This window comes from Puntigrus tetrazona, chromosome 23, assembly GCF_018831695.1.
Source record: "Puntigrus tetrazona isolate hp1 chromosome 23, ASM1883169v1, whole genome shotgun sequence".
Lineage (NCBI taxonomy): Eukaryota > Metazoa > Chordata > Actinopteri > Cypriniformes > Cyprinidae > Puntigrus > Puntigrus tetrazona.
Window position 1 is genome coordinate 14,827,352 of NC_056721.1, and position 13,009 is coordinate 14,840,360.

The 13,009-nt window shown below is 38.8% G+C and overlaps 1 protein-coding gene, 1 long non-coding RNA gene and 1 pseudogene across 7 annotated transcripts in view; all 3 read right to left on the minus strand.

The window, feature by feature from the left end:
- Positions 1 to 13,009, minus strand: part of LOC122328902 (sushi, von Willebrand factor type A, EGF and pentraxin domain-containing protein 1-like) — a 502,117-nt gene that overhangs the window by 141,561 nt on the left and 347,547 nt on the right. The window lies entirely within an intron of this gene.
- On the minus strand, positions 2,913 to 3,498 carry LOC122328920. Its single transcript, XR_006247854.1, has 3 exons — positions 3,366 to 3,498; positions 3,068 to 3,090; positions 2,913 to 2,987 (listed from the first exon to the last, which is right to left on the minus strand). It is a non-coding gene; the product is annotated as an uncharacterized LOC122328920 (long non-coding RNA).
- Positions 8,805 to 13,009, minus strand: part of LOC122329129 — a 29,794-nt pseudogene continuing 25,589 nt past the window's right edge.

Sequence of the window (13,009 nt, forward strand, 5' to 3'; positions counted from 1 at the left end):
CCTACAGAAAGAAGGACCAGACCGCCACCTCCTGCCCAGTACTGTCGATTACCTCGCGGCTGTCAAGCTTTTTGATTTCAATGCCTCCCACTGGACAACAACAATATCCCAAAACCCCCAAAGACTTTTCTCTGTTGTAGTGATGACAAAGGCTCCTGTTTTCCTGTTGGTGACCAGAACCTGGTTATGAGGATCCAGCTCCTGTACATTCTTCCAGTATATGATTTTGAGATCCATCTTTTCACGTGGTGGACAACTGGAGGACTCATAGCTATTATATAAGGTGAAAAGTACTGATGCTCAACATCAGGCAACACAATACATTAGGAGCTGGGGGTTTAAAGTTTTTTTAATCAGATCATCAGAATAAATTGTACTTATTTCGCAGTCTTCTGGGAAACCTTTATGTATTACCTGTAAGTACAGTAGCAAATAAACTATTAATAATAATAAACATTAACACATCATCATCATCATGTTCAAAAGTTTACACCCTCTTAATGCATTGTGTTGCCTTTTGAGCATCATCATAAATGTTTCCATCTTTTGTAATAGCTTTGTATGGTGACTCAGTTGTCCTCCAGCATAAAAAGATGGATCTCAACATCATAGTCACTACTGAAGAGGGTTCAAATATGTAGGATATGCTGAAAAACCAAAGAACGTGCAGCAGCTGGAAGACTTTTCTGAAGAACAGCGGGGAGCTGAACCGCTTATGACCCACAAATGACTCATGAACTATCACGAAATATAAAAAAAGTTGTGTATCTTTAAAATGGAGGGTATTTTTTTCAGTTATTCTTGTGGAGTATTATCTATTAAACATCTGTTATTATGCAAAATAGATTATTCCGGACTGTACTACATAAAAAAACAACATGCAATTTTTACGATCGCTCTTATTTTATTGAAATTATTGACATTTTGCATATTCTGCAAGGTGTTCATAAACTTATGACCACAACTGTACACAAAGAGGACACGTGGATTAGAGAATGGATGGATTACTTTAATACATACATGTACTTTTCATACCTTTTACTATGATATCAAGTGCTAGGGCATCCGTTTCTGTTTCATCAGACATTGCTACTTCTTTCATAACTACTCTAATACTATAACAACGTCCCTCATCTCACTCACATGAAACAAGAGAGACAGAGACAAGGTGCATTCAAAAATAACAAAAAGATTCATCACAGTGAACTTTATACATAGTAATGACAAAATTAATATCTATAAAATGCTCCGTTCACACTTTTTACAGTGCGATCAAATGATCTTTTGAAAACTGAATTTTAATTGTCTTAAATGTAAATGTACTACTGTAGAAAACAACAATAACAAAAAAGCATAACTGAACCACAGTTCTTTTTAGAAAAACATCACGCCAAACCTACAAAAACTTTTAAACAGACTTTACATCTCTTTTATAGGAGGCGTTGAGCCAGAATCCTCAGAGGAGAGACACTGCACAGACTGCAGAAGAGCAGGGAAGACCTTCTCAGTGTAGCTGGTTGTGAGCGATGTGAAAGAGTGTTCTGCTGAGAGGATCCGAGAAAGAAAGCTGTCCTTCATCTAAATCAGAGTTTCACTCTCACTCGCTTTGGTTTCTCAAACCCAAGCAAAGGGATGCATGACTCCCAAAGAGCCTTCAAATTGAGCGTGTTGTTGTCACAGCCGATGCACCAGACCTCGCTGGGCAAGCTTTTGGTTCCCTTTCTCTTGACAGACTCCGTGTGACACCCAGCATCCAGAAAGTGCTGTCTCCCATCCACATCCCAAATGTGCGTCCCAGAAGAATAGCCCCACAGAGCCAGGACACAGTTACACCTATCAAACCTCTCCGGGTTATCGGGAAGCTGATTCTTCTGCATGCCGGCTATCTTTCTCCTCTTGTTCATCTCGGTCCCTCACGCCCGTCAGATCTTCAGACACTATAAGTTGAGAGTTAGCGGTGTTTGGGTCAAGCACCACAGGAGCTGAAACCAGAGAAAATTGCTAAGATGTTGCATTATAAATACAATCAATTAATAATGCTTAGAAACTTTTGTTTCTGAAAAAAGGAAATAGCAGAGACAAACTCTGCTCAACCTCATAACTACGTTGGTGTCAATAAGTAAAGCATCGGATAACTTCACTATTCTATGTGAGTCCAATATCAAGGTATGTTAAATTTAAACCATACGCTGACCAACACACAAATTCATAATTCATAATAGAGCTTAATTCTAGAGAAAATCCTTCCCCTGTTGTCCTTTCACAATCAGAATCCATTTGTTTAGAGACGGATCTATAACGATTTAGCTCATAAATGGTGCTGCAAAAAGTTTCAATCTTTTTATAATAATGAATAATACCCACATGTGTCAATGTGTAAAGAAAATATGCATAATAATTTGTATGTTTACACCACATAAATGAAATTGAAACTTTTCTTGAAATTATCTAAATGTTTTGCAAAACCACATGTACATTTCTAAGAACCTGCTGCGTTTAAACTTCATTTGAGTCATTTGTTCCCTTTTCTCTAGATTTTTCCTCTCACCGTCCATTCACAACATGAAAGATGACTACAAAAACTGTAACGACAATTTATTTTTCTGGTTTATTTTAAGGATGTGCTGCAGTTCTGCCACTTTAAATGCCACGAGTGAGTTCCATCTAGCTGTCGATGTTAACCAACTAAAATCACTCAAAGTGATTCCAAAGATACAGTTACTGTTAAAGATGATGTTAGCGTGGCGTGGGCCATTGTTTTCACCTGACGTGAACTTCCCTATTCTTGCAGAATTATCCTTGTTTTTGGTGTGAACAGCCCTTTACCATCGCGTGAGCGAAGTGAATAAGCTTCATGAGAATCAACTCACTGTAACTGATAGGCACGTCCTATTTCCAACCACACGTGAACTTCAAATTTCCCAGGTACTGTGCAGTATCAATAAGACCTCCTTGAACCGTTTGGGTTCTGGTTCATGTTCTGGGCTCTGGAAATACATTTGTAGGTCAGAATGCCTCAACTTCAATAGTGAGGGGGAAAAAGAGGAAGTTGAGTAAATCTGCTCACCTCTCCAAAATGTCCTTGAAGCTCTATTGAAAATGTTGGAAATATGAATAGTTAATGAAGACTGAACAGCAAACACTAAATCATTTAGTTGGTTGTAGGCATTTTTAGATTGGTTTTATATATTTTAAACATTTATTTATCACAGGTTTCCTTGCTGCTTTCTAGTTATTTCCCTATTGTGGATAATAAGCAGGAAGGCTCATCCATAGGCTTTTTCAAGAAAAGGTGAATGCATAATTAAAAACAACAGCAATAACGACAAAACACAGATAGAGAGAAGAAAGAATAAAGGGCTGACCTTAAGAAACTGGACATCTCCAATACTCAATTTATCTTTCAAGTCCCTGATAGAATTATTCAGAGAATGTATTTCTTCCATCAATGTCTTCATTTTGTCTTCCATAATCTGTGTTTTCAGTTTCTTTTCATTGCTACAGTGCAGCAAGTATGGCTTTTTCTTCATTATCCAGAAGCTGGCGAAGATGATTAAAAGTCACTCTTGATTAAGTTCTGCGTCATGCCAGACCTGTTGCTGAAAACCAGAATACACATACAAATTATACAATGTCCAAAGAATCCTCACGGTTAATAAAAACAATAACTCAGAAATCAAACTCATCCTCCATACAGGTATGTGCTTAGCCTGCTGACAGCATACAATTTTGTCATGTTGCAGAATCTTCAATTTTCTGGTCAAGTGGTCAAGTTCACGTGGAAAAACTCTCTAAAAGTAAGATAACATGAGTGCCTCTGAATATTAAATATCCCCAAAGGTCAGATGCCCAGGACGTACCTTACGTTCCTCTGCTATCTCAGTGACAGGACGGCACTCGTGCTTTCTGTGCTGGCACGACTCTCTGCAAACTACACACAAGAGCTCTTCATCATGCAGACAGAAAAGACTCAGTCTCTCCCGGTGAAGCTCACAGCAGCTCCTCGAAGGACCCCACGTAGTTCAGGAAAGCGTGAGTCAGGTTTTCAGGGCCAGGTTTACCGGAGGGTTCTTGTTGGTGGATCTTTTTCGACACAGCGGACATTGTCTTGAACCTCTGATCGTCAGTATTGTTGAACACAGACTCTACACACACTATGACCACACTGAAGCAGCACCGGGTCACTGAAAATGTCACAGCAAACAGAACACGTAAATCCTCTTCGGAAAAGGGACGTTTCGACGCCATTGCTTCCTGTCTGCGCCGCGCCAGTGAACGCGGCTGCTTCGTTAGAACCTCACGAAACCACCTACAATTTGTAACTAACTTTCGCTTTCGTTTTCTTCTAAAGTGTAAGTACTATAGATGCGCTGTACACTTTCATTTAAATTATCACTGCCATTTGGTACCCTTTGGTCAATGAAAGAAAAAACTCACAATGGTCACAGAAATAACTTTAATCTGACAAAAGTAATAATAAATAAAATTCTATAAATGTTAACCAATGAAAGTCAGACATTGTTTTCAACCATGCTTCAACAGAATTATTAAAAAAATAAACTCATGAAACAGACCTGGACAAAAATGATGGTACCCCTAACCCAATATTTTGTTGCGCAACCTTTTGAGGCAATCACTGCAATCAAAGCGCTTCCTGTAACTGTCAATGAGACTTCTGCACCTCTCAGCAGGTATTTTGGCCCACTCCTCATGAGCAAACTGCTCCAGTTGTGTCGGTTTGAAGGTGCCTTTTCCAGACTGCATGTTTCAGCTCCTTCCAAAAGATGCTCAATAGGATTGAGGTCAGGGCTCATAGAGAGCCACTTTACAATAGTCAATTTTTCCTCTTAGCCATTCTTGGGTGTTTTTAGCGGTGTGTTTTGGGTCATTGTCCTGTTGCAAGACCCATGACCTGCGACTGAGACCAAGCTTTCTGACACTGGCTAGTACATTTCTCTCTAGAATTCCTTGATAGTCTTGAGATTTCATTGTACCCTGCACAGATTCAAGACACCCTGTGCCAGGCGCAGCAAAGCAGCCCCAGAACATAACAGAGCCTCCTCCATGTTTCACAGTAGGGACAGTGTTCTTTTCTTGATATGCTTCATTTTTAGTCTGTGAACATACAGCTGATGTGCCTTGGCAAAAACTTCGATTTTTGTCTCATCTGTCCACAGGACATTCTCCCAGAAGCTTTGTGGCTTGTCAACATGTAGTTTGGCATATTCCAGTCTTGCTTTTTATGATTCGTTTTCAACAATGGTGTCCTCCTTGGTGCGTCTCCCATGTAGTCCACTTTGGCTCAAACAACGACGGATGGTGCGATCTGACACTGATGTTCCTTGAGCATGAAGTTCACCTTGAATCTCTTTAGAAGTCTTTCTAGGCTCTTTTGTTACCATTCGGATTATCCGTCTCTTAGATTTGTCATCAATTTTCCTCCTGCGGCCACGTCCAGGAGGTTGGCTACAGATCCATGGATCTTAAACTTCTGAATAATATGTGCAACTGTAGTCACAGGAACATCTAGTTGCTTGGAGATGGTCTTATAGCCTTTACCTTTAACATGCTTGTCTATAATTTTCTTTCTGATCTCTTGAGACAACTCTTTCCTTTGCTTCCTCTGGTCCATGTCGAGTGTGGTACACACCATATCACCAAACAACACAGTGATTACCTGGAGCCATATATATAGGCCCAATGGCTGATTACAAGGTTGTAGACACCTGTGATGCTAATTAGTGGACACACCTTGAATTAACATGTCCCTTTGGTCACATTATTTTCAGTGTTTTCTAGGGGGTACCATCATTTTTGTCCATGCCTGTTTAAGTGAGTTTATTTTTTTAAATAATTCTGTTGAAGCATGGTTGAAAAAACAATGTCTGACTTTCATTGGTTAACATTTATAGAATTTTATTTATTATTACTTTTGTCAGATAACAGTTATTTCTGTGACCATTGTGACTTTTCTTTCATTGACAAAGGGTACCAACTTTTTTCAAAAGCCTCTGCTATTTTGCCTCACTTTGCTCAGTTCAAAGGTAGAATAATGCAAAAATTAAAATATACAGAAATTGTTCGAAATTCTATTTTAATTTCAGATGTGTGTAAACTAAAAAATAGACAGAGTGCACATCATAATACATCAATCATGAACCAGAAACATTAATCATGTCCTTCCAGAGAGAAAATATGACAAGATGTGGTTGCTATTGTTATGACTAACATTATTTTAAATCGGTTCTCAGTTGTATTCTCAGTCCATGCATTGAAAGACATACATTGGTGGACACTGATTGAGGTAAAAATTCATATGAAACCAGAAAAAAAACATCATTAACATGCTCTGAATGCAACATGTTTTAGTAGCGGTCTAAAAAACTAATTCCCAACAGATGAAATAAATGTGCCACATCATCTAACGTTATCGCTCAATGCATTTAGAGCACGAAAGACAAAATATTGTTTGTTCCCTTTAGTTTGGAAAAGAAATATTCACGTCAGCGCATCAGCCTGACAAATCGTATTTTAACTTTATATACAAAACAACCTGAACCTCAGGTTTTAAACATTTTGGAGCCAGTGTACACACAAATGATCAACTCAAAAATGTCCCATTATTGCACATATAATATATATCTGTTCATAACCCCCACACCCAATCTGTGTACTTAGTGAGCAGTTCATTTACAAGCTTCAGAATCGGTACAGTCGTGAAATAAGACAATGCTGTGAAACTACACTTGAGGGCTGATGATGCAGCAGACCAGCTTTGTGAGATTCTAGTCAGATCGCACAATTTACCACTATACCATCATTATCAGTAACTTTAAGGCAATATCACGAGTGCAGTACACACCGTGGGTGACATAAATTGTTGCACACAGCGACATTCTGATAAAAATAGCCATGTTCATACTGCAAAGTTTTGGGAGTGACAACCATATACAAGTATGGGTGTGAATCGCCTAAATGTGTGTGTACACAAAACAGAAGTCCACTGGGAATCCATATTTAGCTGCAGTGTGTATGTGGCCAATGAGAATGATCCAGATCTCGTGCTGAGCTGGTGACTGAGAGTGAGAGGAAGTTCCGCTGATAAAGTTAAACTATATATCATTGGAAATAATCACTTGGCTTCAATGTAAAGTGGATTTTTGGGTTTGCATCGATCAGCCTGTAGTCTTGTTCTGTACGTGGCTCTTTGGATCGTGTGGGGCGTTGCAGCTCAATCAGAGTGCAAAGTCCAGAGTTCTTGCTCTTCCGTCATTTTAAATAAAGCTTTAGAAATGTTTTTGAGTGGTACTGTTGGTACTGTGGCCCAGCTCACAGATCGCAGTCCAGTGTGAGAGCTGTAGTTTATTTACAGGCTTGGATTTGTGAGCTTCTACAAAAACACTGAAACCCAACCGGCCACAGCTCCTGCACTCTCTTCATGGTGATTCATCATCCCATGGCCTCTGTGTTCATATTAAATGCGTATCTGTTGTGCTCTCCGCGGCGTCTGTGGATTTTCTGCAGTCAGCTGCTCCGCGATCCGATAATTAAATCAATCTTTGGGGTGGCGCTCGTCGAAGAAGCCGCACTTAGAAGCAGAGCAGGTGGGAAACACAAAGAACAGATGATGAGAATATGATCCTGGGATAACAGACATTATTCATTTCTTCCAGTGTTTTGTCTTCTAAAACGCTTGCACAGATGTGCTCTGAGAGGCTGAAAACAATGGCCCATTTAAGACCTCAGATTCACTCAGAAAGACTGCAGTCGGTGTGAATTATACAGACGCAATTTCCTTTACAATTATATATGTTTTGTGATAAGCAGAAAGCCAGTAATCGTAATCAGTACTTCCTCAGGTTTCTGAGAAGCTGACATAATGAATGCAGCTTTACAGCACCCAGTTATTATGCACATGTAGTTTGTATGATTTACGTAATATATGTATATTTATTTCATATCATAATACTATCATTAATCAAAACATCAACACACAAAATTAAATGTATACCTGTAAATAAATGGGAAATAAAATAAAAAATAAAATTGTATTTACATTTTCACTGATAATATAACTGTATTGCATAAAAAATATGCTGTTATACAGAAAATGAAAACTACATACTCTATATATATAGAAAACTCTCTCTCTCTCTCTCTCTCTCTCTCTCTCTCTCTATATATATATATATATATATATAGAGAGAGAGAAAGAAGAAGAAAGAAAGAAAGATAACTCATTAACACCTTGTAAACATCCCATTTCACCACAAGAGGGGGCCATTACATTGTATTCTCAGCAGGATGCATAAATGTTTTCCTTACTTTTGTAATTCATTTTATGTGCCACTATCTATAAAACATACAATTGCCTGTGTGTTAAACTGAAATATAGAGCCACAGCTGCTCTAAAATTCCCCTCACAGCATCTGATTGATATTTTCCTCTTGTGCACCACACACGTCACTCTTCAGTGTGTTTAGAGAGTGTGTGTGTGTGTGTAAGTCAGCCAATTAGGGCATGTCTCCTCCATAGGGACCCAATCAAGAGCCTGAGAACGGCCCTGCAGACAAAACACTGATAACATCACAAATGGCTCATTAATGCCCAACTGCAACAGCACTCTCTATCTCCCGCTCTCTCTGCTTTATCTGATTTGCCAATTTTCATCAAGTTCTTCAATGTTCCCCATACCTCTTTTCACTTCACTTCCTCTGACCCCCTTTTCTGCTTCCTCCACCATCTCCTACTCTCACACGCCTATCTCTAATAGCCATCTCTTTCTCTACCCCTGAAGTTCCTTTGTTTTGTTATTTCACTGAAGCATAGACAGACGCATTTCGCCGTTCTTTAAGACTAATGCCAACATGTACATGAAACGCTCTGAGAGCATGTATTTCCTGTCAACCACAATCAACAGAAAAGCTATATTAAAAGCATTTGTAAGAAGTGCATTTTGTGACTGATTACTGTATTCAAATCATCTAATTGCCACTTGAGATCAGTGTGAGACTGTGTGTGTGTGTGTTAAGTCAACCTACCTTCCACATTGCTAGGCTAAGCATGGCCAGCACCAGCAGTCCCAGCAGTATAGCCAGAATTATTACCCACAGGGGATGGCAAAAGAAACGTCAGGAATGGCCCACACCACAAATGTGCCAATCTTAAAAAACACAACCACACACAAACACAGAGGTCATTAATTTTTTACAAGCACTGATGTATCCATGATATTAGCCTGCATAAATCAGTTTGATAGCTTACTTTCCCTTATTGCCTCTCATCTCTGTCTCATTTTACAATTAAATGCAACAGAAGCTTCTTTGGAAGGCTTTGTTTATTATTATTATTAATTTCCTTTCTTTCAGTTTTAGCACACATGCATGCACACACACACAAACACACATGGGTATTATGTTTTGTTTATTGCACTCAGCTTAGAGTCTTTAATGCTGTTAATGCACAAAGATCCATGCGAAAAGTACTGTGCTGATAAAAGCATTCAGTAATCATATCATTGTATTTAAATGGTACTCCAATGTATTTCTAAGAATAATATAGTACATATTCAAAATACTATGGAAGTAATATGGTAACATGTCCAATTTTAAAATGTAATGTATTCTTATGATGGTAAATCGGAATCTTAAGTAGCCATTTACTATAGTCTTTATCCTTCAGAATTGATTCTAATTTTTGGTATTCCACGTTCCACGTTCTCTTGTCCTCTGTTGTTGTCCACGTTCCTCAACCTGCACCCACACAAACAAACTAGATTACTCACTGATTTTCTCTGGTGTGGGAGTGAATGAGCTTTGATCCGATAAGGCATGGCCATCACTTGAAAGGACACTGTGGAGTTTAGCGTGTAGTGGTCATTCCGTCTCTGCGGAGGAAAGCAATGGATTAGCCTAAATACAACACACATGGAAACATCTCGAAGTGCGCGGGATAGAGGCCGGCCCCTCACAGAAGAGGAAAATGTCAGATTAACATTAACAGAACGCACATGGCGGGTGTCTGAGAGGCGCTGGGTTGTAATGGCTTCAGCATGGATGAGGCTTAGCAAGAAGCAGTGGTCAAAAGAGCAGCAAAACAAAAACTTAAAGTACTTCCTGCACACTAGGATCACTCACACACACACACACACACACAGATCACTACTGTCCTGCAGACACACTAGTGTACGTGCTCTCATACATGTGTCTGGTTTCTATGGACAATCCTCTGGACATGAGATGAAAGGAATTTTGTTCTGACGATGTCAGGGTTTATGATGTCACTTGACTGAGGTGTTCAAGATGTCAAACTAGCCTGGTGATGTCATCTCCTACGATACCAACCTAACATCTTGCGTTCAGAAAGAAGGAAAGGTGGCCATAAACATCATTTCGACTAAAAACTTAACATGTGCATTTCGTGACATCATTTACATTGTTTTAAAACTGCATGGCTTTCTTTGGGATGGAAAAAAAATACTTTGAAGAAGAACGGTCCAAACGAACCCTGAACCCCATTTATTGTTAAAGACATTTAATAGTTTCTAAACTTCACTGTCTGCACTCCAAGTAAAAGCTTCCAAATGATGTCATTGTACATTTGCATGAAGCTGAACTCTGCTCAGCTCTGTTGCATCAGCCACGGTCACTCCTGTCGCCTCAGATAGCCAACTCTCATTGAAAATGAATTACTGCTGGTCACTTTGTTGCTGCAAATCACAGTCAGTGTAAACGCAGCTTAATAAGGGCCTTTGATCGTATGGTGATTTAAGAAGTGAAAATCACCAGCTGGACTTTACAGGGATACCGTGAAGATAACATCTGAAAACACTGTGACAGTTTGTGAATGTTTATACACTACAGTAGATTCCACGCTGCATCTTTCTCTGTAATTACACACACCGTATCCCTCACATGTTGTGCTATCGATGCCGCTTTTCCAAGCAGGTTTCCTAAATGGATAATTCACCCAAAAATTCAATCTGACTTCAATCTGTCATTCCGAACTGTATGACTTACTTTCTTTGGAATGGAAAATAACATGTTTTGAAGAATGTTTTGGTGTTCCGTTTACTTATTCTCTTCTTGTTGTTCTTAGTTTTTTTATTTTTTATTTGACACACTGTATGACGCACTGTTTGGCTTTATTTTTAAACAGTGACAAACCTGTACGCATCTTTGTTCTTCTGTGGAACGCAAAATATATGTTGAAGAACTTTGGGATATTATTTCTACATCAAAAAGAGTTATACAGTTTATGATTACTCAATTACCTAGAAAGACAAGTATTTGTATGATAAAAATTACCTGTAAAAAGGTGTGAGCCCAGAGTCGAGATCTGAACTTGACCACCGCGCTCTGCCCTCGATCCAATCGATCCACAACACACTCCACCATCAGACAGTTGATATTCGAACAGTTCTATCACAAACACACACAATGAAAGAAAAATTGAAGAATGACTCTGAGATATGTTTTTGTCTCAGATCTCTCTTCATTAAAAATAGAAAAGTCTGGCATTGAACATCTAAAAACTTACAGCTAAGAAATATTATAAATCAATCAATCACTTTTATTAATATAGCGCTTCTAACAATACAGATTGTATCAAAGCACTGATATCAAATAGGATAAGAGTGATAGTAATTTATAATAATGAGATTAAACATTTAATTTTTTAATTAAATGCAGAGACAGTCTTTGTAATCAAATCAATGATAATCGCTAGAAATTAAGTGTCTCCAACTAAGCAAGCCAGAGGCGACAGTGGCAAGGAACCAAAACTCCCCTCCGTTAATGTAGAAACCATTAAATGTCTTAAAAAATAAAGGGGGTTCAGTGTATATGCCATTATGAATTTTTCATTTCAACCTGTCACTTCAGTACAGTACAGTACAGTTCTTTGCTGATAATACTACTGGTTGTAATAATAGCAAAGTGCTAAATTAGAAAAGTGAAAAATCGAAACATTTTCACCTTGTTGAGCCTCTATAGATGTACTGTGTGCATTGAAAGCCTCATGCTTCATTTTGAGTGATGTGTTTTGGTCATATTTAAAGAGATGAGTGATGGTGTGTATGTATTAAGTATCTATGTCAACTGTTTGTGTATGTGCATAGGACCTGACCTCTGCCCTGTCTTATCTCAATGCCTGAGGTGTGATGGACTATGATTATCAAAACCAGCTGGTCCATCCACATACACACAAACCCCCTAAAGAGACACTTTGAGAGAGCAAGAAAATAAGCATAATATGAATGACCTGTTATGAGATTTACAGGTGAACTCAGCCTTTGAGGTCAACACAGGTCCTCATAACACGTCAGGTTCAACATAAGAGACTATCTGTCACATATATGAGGCTGTTCCCACAGGGCGTACAGTCATGCTCTTCAGGTGGTTTGTGTGAGTGTTAGCGGTGTTTGTACCAGTATCTTGCTGTTGTAACTCTGGGCTGTAGAAACAGATCGTCTATGGCGAGTCGGAGCGCTGCTGTTCCTCAGAAAGCCCAGTAATTCTGGAGTGTCCTGAAGAGTAGAGGTCTAAAGGAGAGAGGTAACGGAGCAATTAAAAAAAAAATTATAATAATACAATGTGCTATGTGTTACAGTTGTGGTCATTTTAGCACTTCACTTTCAGTTAGCTTTTAAGAAAGCATTTTGAATTTAGCTTTTTTATTGTTCTAATATTGAATATTCTTACTTCAGTGCTTCAGTTATCACTTTTTTTAATAGTTTATAGTTTTAATAGTTCACTTCCTTGTGACACACACACACACACACACACACACACACACACACACACACACACACACACACACACACACACACATATATGTATATAGTGTTTGTCACTGTGTGAATTTGGCCAGAGAGGCAGACACAAAGTTCTTGGCCAAAATTCTCTCTAAAGTTCACAAGGAAAAGAGCTCTAATATCAGTCCAGGTGGTTAAAATTCTGAACTCAGCGTGAACACAGATCAGTTACAATGTACAGAGACTTCATGAGGA